The 5,783-nt window shown below is 61.5% G+C and overlaps 1 pseudogene; it reads right to left on the bottom strand.

Moving 5' to 3' along the window:
- Positions 1-1,348: 1,348 nt before the first annotated feature.
- On the bottom strand, positions 1,349-2,375 carry LOC144774351 (28S ribosomal RNA; annotated as a pseudogene).
- Positions 2,376-5,783: the final 3,408 nt, after the last annotated feature.

Genomic DNA, 5,783 nt, shown 5'->3' on the forward strand with positions numbered 1-5,783 from the left:
CGTGGGCCGTGCTCCAACAGCAGGATATGACGTCCCCAGCAATGACGTCAGGCTGATAGAGGCTGTGCCGGGGGGATTGAAAAGCGTAATAATGATACATTGTAGCCAGGCCAGGGAGAGCCTCCCCGGGCCCCAGTGGACCCCCGTCCCCAGCGCCCGGACCCTCGGCTGGCCTGCAGGACAGGGGGCTCCTGCACCCCAGGGCCTGCCGGATGCAGCACGAGCCATGGGCCCGGTCCCAGCTTCCAAACCCTAGCCAGACCGGGGAGAGACTCCCCGGGGCCCGGCAGATCCCGTCACCAGCGCCCGGACCCTTGGATGGCTTGCAGGACGGGGGAACTCATGCACTTCGGGGCCTGCCGGACGGAGCTCACGCCCCGGGCCGGTCCCAGCTTTCGAAGCCTAGCCAGGCCTGGGAGAGCCTTTCCAGGACACAGTGGACCCCCGTCCCCAGTGCCCGGACCCTCAGATGGCTTGCAGAACGGGGGCTCACGCACCTCGAAGCCTGCTGGACGGAGCTCAAGCCCTGGGTCGGTCCCAGCTTCTGAACCCTAGCCAAGCCGGGGAGAGCCGTGGTGGACTCCCGTCCCCAGCACCCGGACCCTCTGATGGCTTGCAGGATGGGGGATCACACACCCCAGGGCCTGCCGGACATAGCTCAAGCCCCGCTCCGGTCCCAACTTCCGAACCCTAGCGCCCCAGGCCGGTCCCAGCTTCCGAACCCTAGCCAGGCCGGGGAGAGCTTCCGAGGGCCCCTGTGGACCCCAGACCCCAGCACCCAGACCCTCATCCGGAACCAAGGAGGGTTAAGCCCAGGCCACGTCCTCTCCCCGACGGCCTGCTGGGGGAGCCCATTTTCCTAGACTATAGAATTTTGGGGAAGGACAAAAATTGGAGTTAGCCCGGCCGCCAGCACGCAAGGCCATCTGGTCACCCTGCCACGCGGGCCATCTGGTCGCGCAGCCAGGCGACCAGATGGGCCGGGATGACCCAGTGCCCAGATGGCCTGGGAAGGTGCCGTACCCAGTCGCCCTTGCAGTCCAGCGAGGGTGGCCGGGCGCACCGAGGCAGCCGCTCTGGAGGTTCCTTCGCCGGGTGAATGCTGCTCACCTTCCTGCCTGACTTGCCATCTGGTCACCCTGCCTACCCGCGAGGGATGGTGGCCCCTGCACCTCGGTGGGGCAGGGACAGGAGGGGGAAGCCCCCGTGCCGAAGGGCACGTGGTGGAGGCGGCCTCCCACGGACCCGCGTTACCCCCTCCGCATCCCTCCTGCTGGCCTAGCAGCAGAGGGACACACCTGTGGGTGTGGTGTAGGGAGGCATCTGGGGCATCCACGCACGGAGAGACAAAAGCTTGGCTCAGTGGATGACTTTCAATAGATCGCAGTGAGGTAGCTGCTCTGCTACTTACGAAACCCTGACCCAGAATCAGGTCATCTACGAATGATTTAGCACTGGGTGCCCCACGAACATGCGGTGCACTAAGGGCGATGGAGGCGGCCCCCTTCCGTCCGCATTCCGGTCCCCAAGCAAGCAGCCCCCGAGAGAGGCCGGCTATCCCAGGCCAACCGAGGCTCCACGGCACTGCAGTATCGTTACGGTTTAGGGGGGATTCTGACTTAGAGGCGTTCAGTCATAATCTCATAGACGGTAGCTTAGCCCTATTGGCTCCTCAGCCAAGCACATACACCAAATGTCTGAACCTGCGGTTCCTCTCGTACTGAGCAGGATTACTATTGCAACAGCACATCATCAGTAGGGTAAAACTAACCTGTCTCACGACAGTCTAAACCCAGCTCACGTTCCCTAGTAGTGGGTGAACAATCCAACGCTTGGTGAATTCTGCTTCACAATGATAGGAAGAGCCAACATCGAAGGATCAAAAAGTGACGTGGCTATGAACGCTTGGCCACCACAAGCCAGTTATCCCTGTGGTAACTTTTCTGACACCTCGCGCTCGAAACCCAAAATGTCAGAAGGATCGCGAGGCCCCGATTTCATGGTCTGTATTCATACTGAAAATTGAGATCAAGCGAGCTTTTGCCCTTCTGCTCCGCGGGAGGTTTCTGTCCTCCCTGGTCTCGCCTTAGGACACCAGCGTTATCATTTGACAGGTGTACTGCCCCAGTTAAACTCCCCACCTGCCACTGTCCCCGGAGCGGGTCACACCCGGCGGGCGCCGGGCCCTTGGAGCCAGAAGCGAGAGCCCCATGGGGCTCGCCCCCCCGCCTCACCGGGTAAGTGAAAAAACGATCAGATTAGTGGTATTTCACCAGCGGCACAAGGGCCTCCCACTTATCCTACACCTCTCATGTCTCTTCGCAGTGCCAGACTAGAGTCAAGCTCAACGGGATATTCTTTCCCCGCTGATTCTGTCAAGTCCCTTCCCTTGGCTGTGGTTTCGCTAGATAGTAGGTAGGGACAGTGGGAATCTCGTTCATCCATTCATGCGCGTCACTAATTAGATGACAAGGCATTTGGCTATCTGTACCACCTCGCGGTGCCTCATTCTGAGTTATTATGCGCCCCATCAGCGTCAATTCGGTTTTGCTTCCAACAATACAACATTCTTTCGCTCCAGAGTACAGCCATACTGAACACTGTCCTCACTGACTGACCCTCTCCCTAGTAATCCGTAGGAAAATTACCCCCCTTTCTTGTAATCCGTGCACACGAGGTGACAGAGGGGACCCAAGGTGCGAAAGTACCTGACCTTCTGGAGCCCTCGCTGGGATCCGGGAGGCAAATGGCACCTCATCAGGACTTCTAGGGAAGTTCGGCCATTGGGTCGCCCCATAGGAAAGCATTCCGGGTGACCAGATGGCCGAGGGGATCTGGGCGACTAGATGGCCAAGGGGGTCTGGGCGACCAGATTGCAGAGGGGGTCTGGGCGACCAGATGGCCGGGCACGAAAAGGTAGCCGTCTGGTCACCCTGTGCCCCAACGAGGGAGTGAGTGGGCGCTGGGGCATGGCGGACAGGAGGCCCAGGGCCCCAGCTGGGCCCCTGCCATGGAGGCTGCAAGGGGGACCCGACAGGCCCTCTGACCCGGGGCCTGCGGACCCCTGTCCTGGGCCCTTGGTGGAGCAGCAGCCCGGGGAGACTGAGCCCAGGGCCGGAGCCTCTGACCCGGGGCCCGGCTGGGCCCCTGGACCCAGCCGGGACTCCCAGGCCCAGAGGCACAGGGGAAGCCTCCCCAGGCCTGCCAGACACCTTCCCGGGGATCCTGCCATGCGGCAGGACCGAGGACGGGGCCCAGGGTGGGGAGGCCACCCTCCCCGGGGCCCTTAGTGGACCCGGATGGAGCTCCTGAACCCAGCCAAGCCAAGGGGAGGCTTCCCGGGCTCCACGGAACCCCGTCCCGGGCCTTTGGCAGTGCAGCAGGCCGGGGGACAGGGTCCAGGGCCCGAGCACCCGATCCGGGCTCCCAGGCCCAGAGGCGCATGGGACGCCTCCCCAGGCCCTCCGGACCCGTCCCGGCCACGCGGCAGGACCCAGGACTGAGCCCAGGGTGGGGAGGCCGCCCTCCCCCAGGGCCCCTGGACCCAGCTCATCGGGGGGAGTCTCCCCTGGCCCACCAGACCCCATCGGGGGCATCCTGCCACGCGGCAGGCCCAGGGACGGGGCTGGGGCGGCATCCTGGCCCGTCCAGCTGCCGGCTGAGTACTGCTAGGCAGAGAGGGGTCCCAGAATACCTTGTCCCTAGTAATCCGGAAGAAGACTACCCCTCTTTCTGGGAACCTGTGCGCACCGCAAGGCTCAGGGGACCCAAGGCGCCCGACCTCCTGGAGCCCTGGCTGGGATCCGGGAGGCGAATGGCACCTCATCGGGACTTCAAGGGAAGCCCGGCCACCTGGTCGCCCCATAGGAAAGCATTGGGTGCGACCAGATGGCTGAGGGGAGAGGTGCGACCATATGGCCGGGATCGAAAGGACTCCCATCTGCCCGCCCCGAGGCCTTTGCGGTTGGGCTCCCGCCTGCCCAAGCAGGGCGAGACCCCGGCTGCTGGACCTCAGGTGCAGGTGGGGCTGCCAGAGCTCCCGGGCCCGGACGCCCAGATGACGACTGCCCGGGACCCATGGAGCCCGTCCCGGGCACTCGGCCATGCTGTTGGCCTGGAGGAGGGAGCCCCAGACGGGGCTGCCGGGGACCCATGGAGCCCGTCCTGGGCACTCGGCCCTGCCATTGGCCTGGAGGAGGGAGCCCCAGACGCCCGGTGGGGGGGACTGCCCAGGACCCATAGAACCCGTCCCAGGCACTTGGCCATGCTGTTGGCCTAGAGGAGGGAGCCCCGCACGCCCGGGGGAGGACTGCCCGGGACCCATGGAGCCTGTCCTGGGCACTCGGCCATGCCGTTGGCCTGGGGAGGGAGCCCCGGACGCCCAGGGGAGGACTACCCGGGACCCAGGGAGCCCGTCCTAGGCACTTTGACATGCCGTCAGCCTCGAGGAGGGAGCCCCAAATGCCGAGGGAGGTATTGCCCAGGCATAGCCCATCTGGGGCCATATGTATCAACATCCTGATTTGCGATTCTCAAATAGCGATTTTTTAGAAATCGCTATTTGAGAATTGCAAATAGGGATGTATGTAAAAAAATCGCAATTTTTTTGCGATTTCTTAATATTAGCAAATTGCGAATTGCAATTAAGGAATACTTTCCCATTCATTTCTATGGGCCAGGAGGCCCATAGGAATGAATGGGAAGTTATTCGCAATTTGAGAATCGCAAATTGAGAATAATTTCAAGGGTGCAAGGGTGTCATAAGGACACCCTGATGCACCCCTGAAATTTACATGTGTGCGCAATTGGCGCACATACATGCCCTAAGGGACATGTATGTGCACCACATGGCACCTTTACATATGCCAAAAAGTGCATTTGTGAGAGAAATCACAAATTACCACCAACTTGAAGATGTTGGTAATTTGCGATTCCTTAAGGCCAAATTGCCCTTTTTTGGTGCTTCTTACATTGCATTTAAGGAATCGCAAAATTTGTGATTCCTTAAAAGCAATCGCAAAATAAGGCATCGCAAATTTTGGGATTCCTTATTTTGCCTTAATACATACCATTTGGCAAAATTGCATTCGCAAACACCGAAATTCTGCGAATTTTGGCGTTTGCGAATGCAGTTTTGCTTGATACATATGGCCCTTGGTCCCCAGGCAGAGAACCACCAGTCCGGGAGGAGTGTCCGGGCATACCCTGCTCCTAGTAATCCGGAGGAAGGCAAGCCCTCTTTCTTGTAACCCGTGCGCACAGTGTGACGGAGGGGACCCAGTGTGACTGAGGGGACCTAGGGCACGGAGGCGCCCGACCTCCTGGAGCCCTCGCTGGGATCGGGGAGGCGAATGGCACCTCATCTGAACTTCCAGGGAAGCCCGGCCATCTGGTCACCCCATTGGAAAGCATTGCGTGCGACCAGATGGCCGAGGGGAAAGGTGCGACCAGATGGCCGGGATCGAAAGGACTCCCAGCTGCCCACCCCAAGCCTTCGCGGTAGGGCTCCTGCCTGTCCACGCAGGGCAGAGCTCGGGGGCTCAGGGACCCCGGCTGGGCCTCAGACACGGGGAAGACCACTGTAGCTCTCGGGCCCGGACGCACAGGGGAGGACTACCCGGGACCCATGGAGCCCGTCCCTTGGCACTCTGCCATGCCATAGGCCTGGAGGAGGGAGTACCCGGACGCCATGGAGAGGACTACCCTGGACCCTTGGAGCCCGTCCCGGGCACTCTGCCATGCCGTTGGCCTGGAGGAGGGAACCCCAGACGCCTTGGGAGATT

This window comes from Lissotriton helveticus, chromosome 8 (assembly GCF_964261635.1).
Source record: "Lissotriton helveticus chromosome 8, aLisHel1.1, whole genome shotgun sequence".
Taxonomy (NCBI): Eukaryota; Metazoa; Chordata; class Amphibia; order Caudata; family Salamandridae; genus Lissotriton; species Lissotriton helveticus.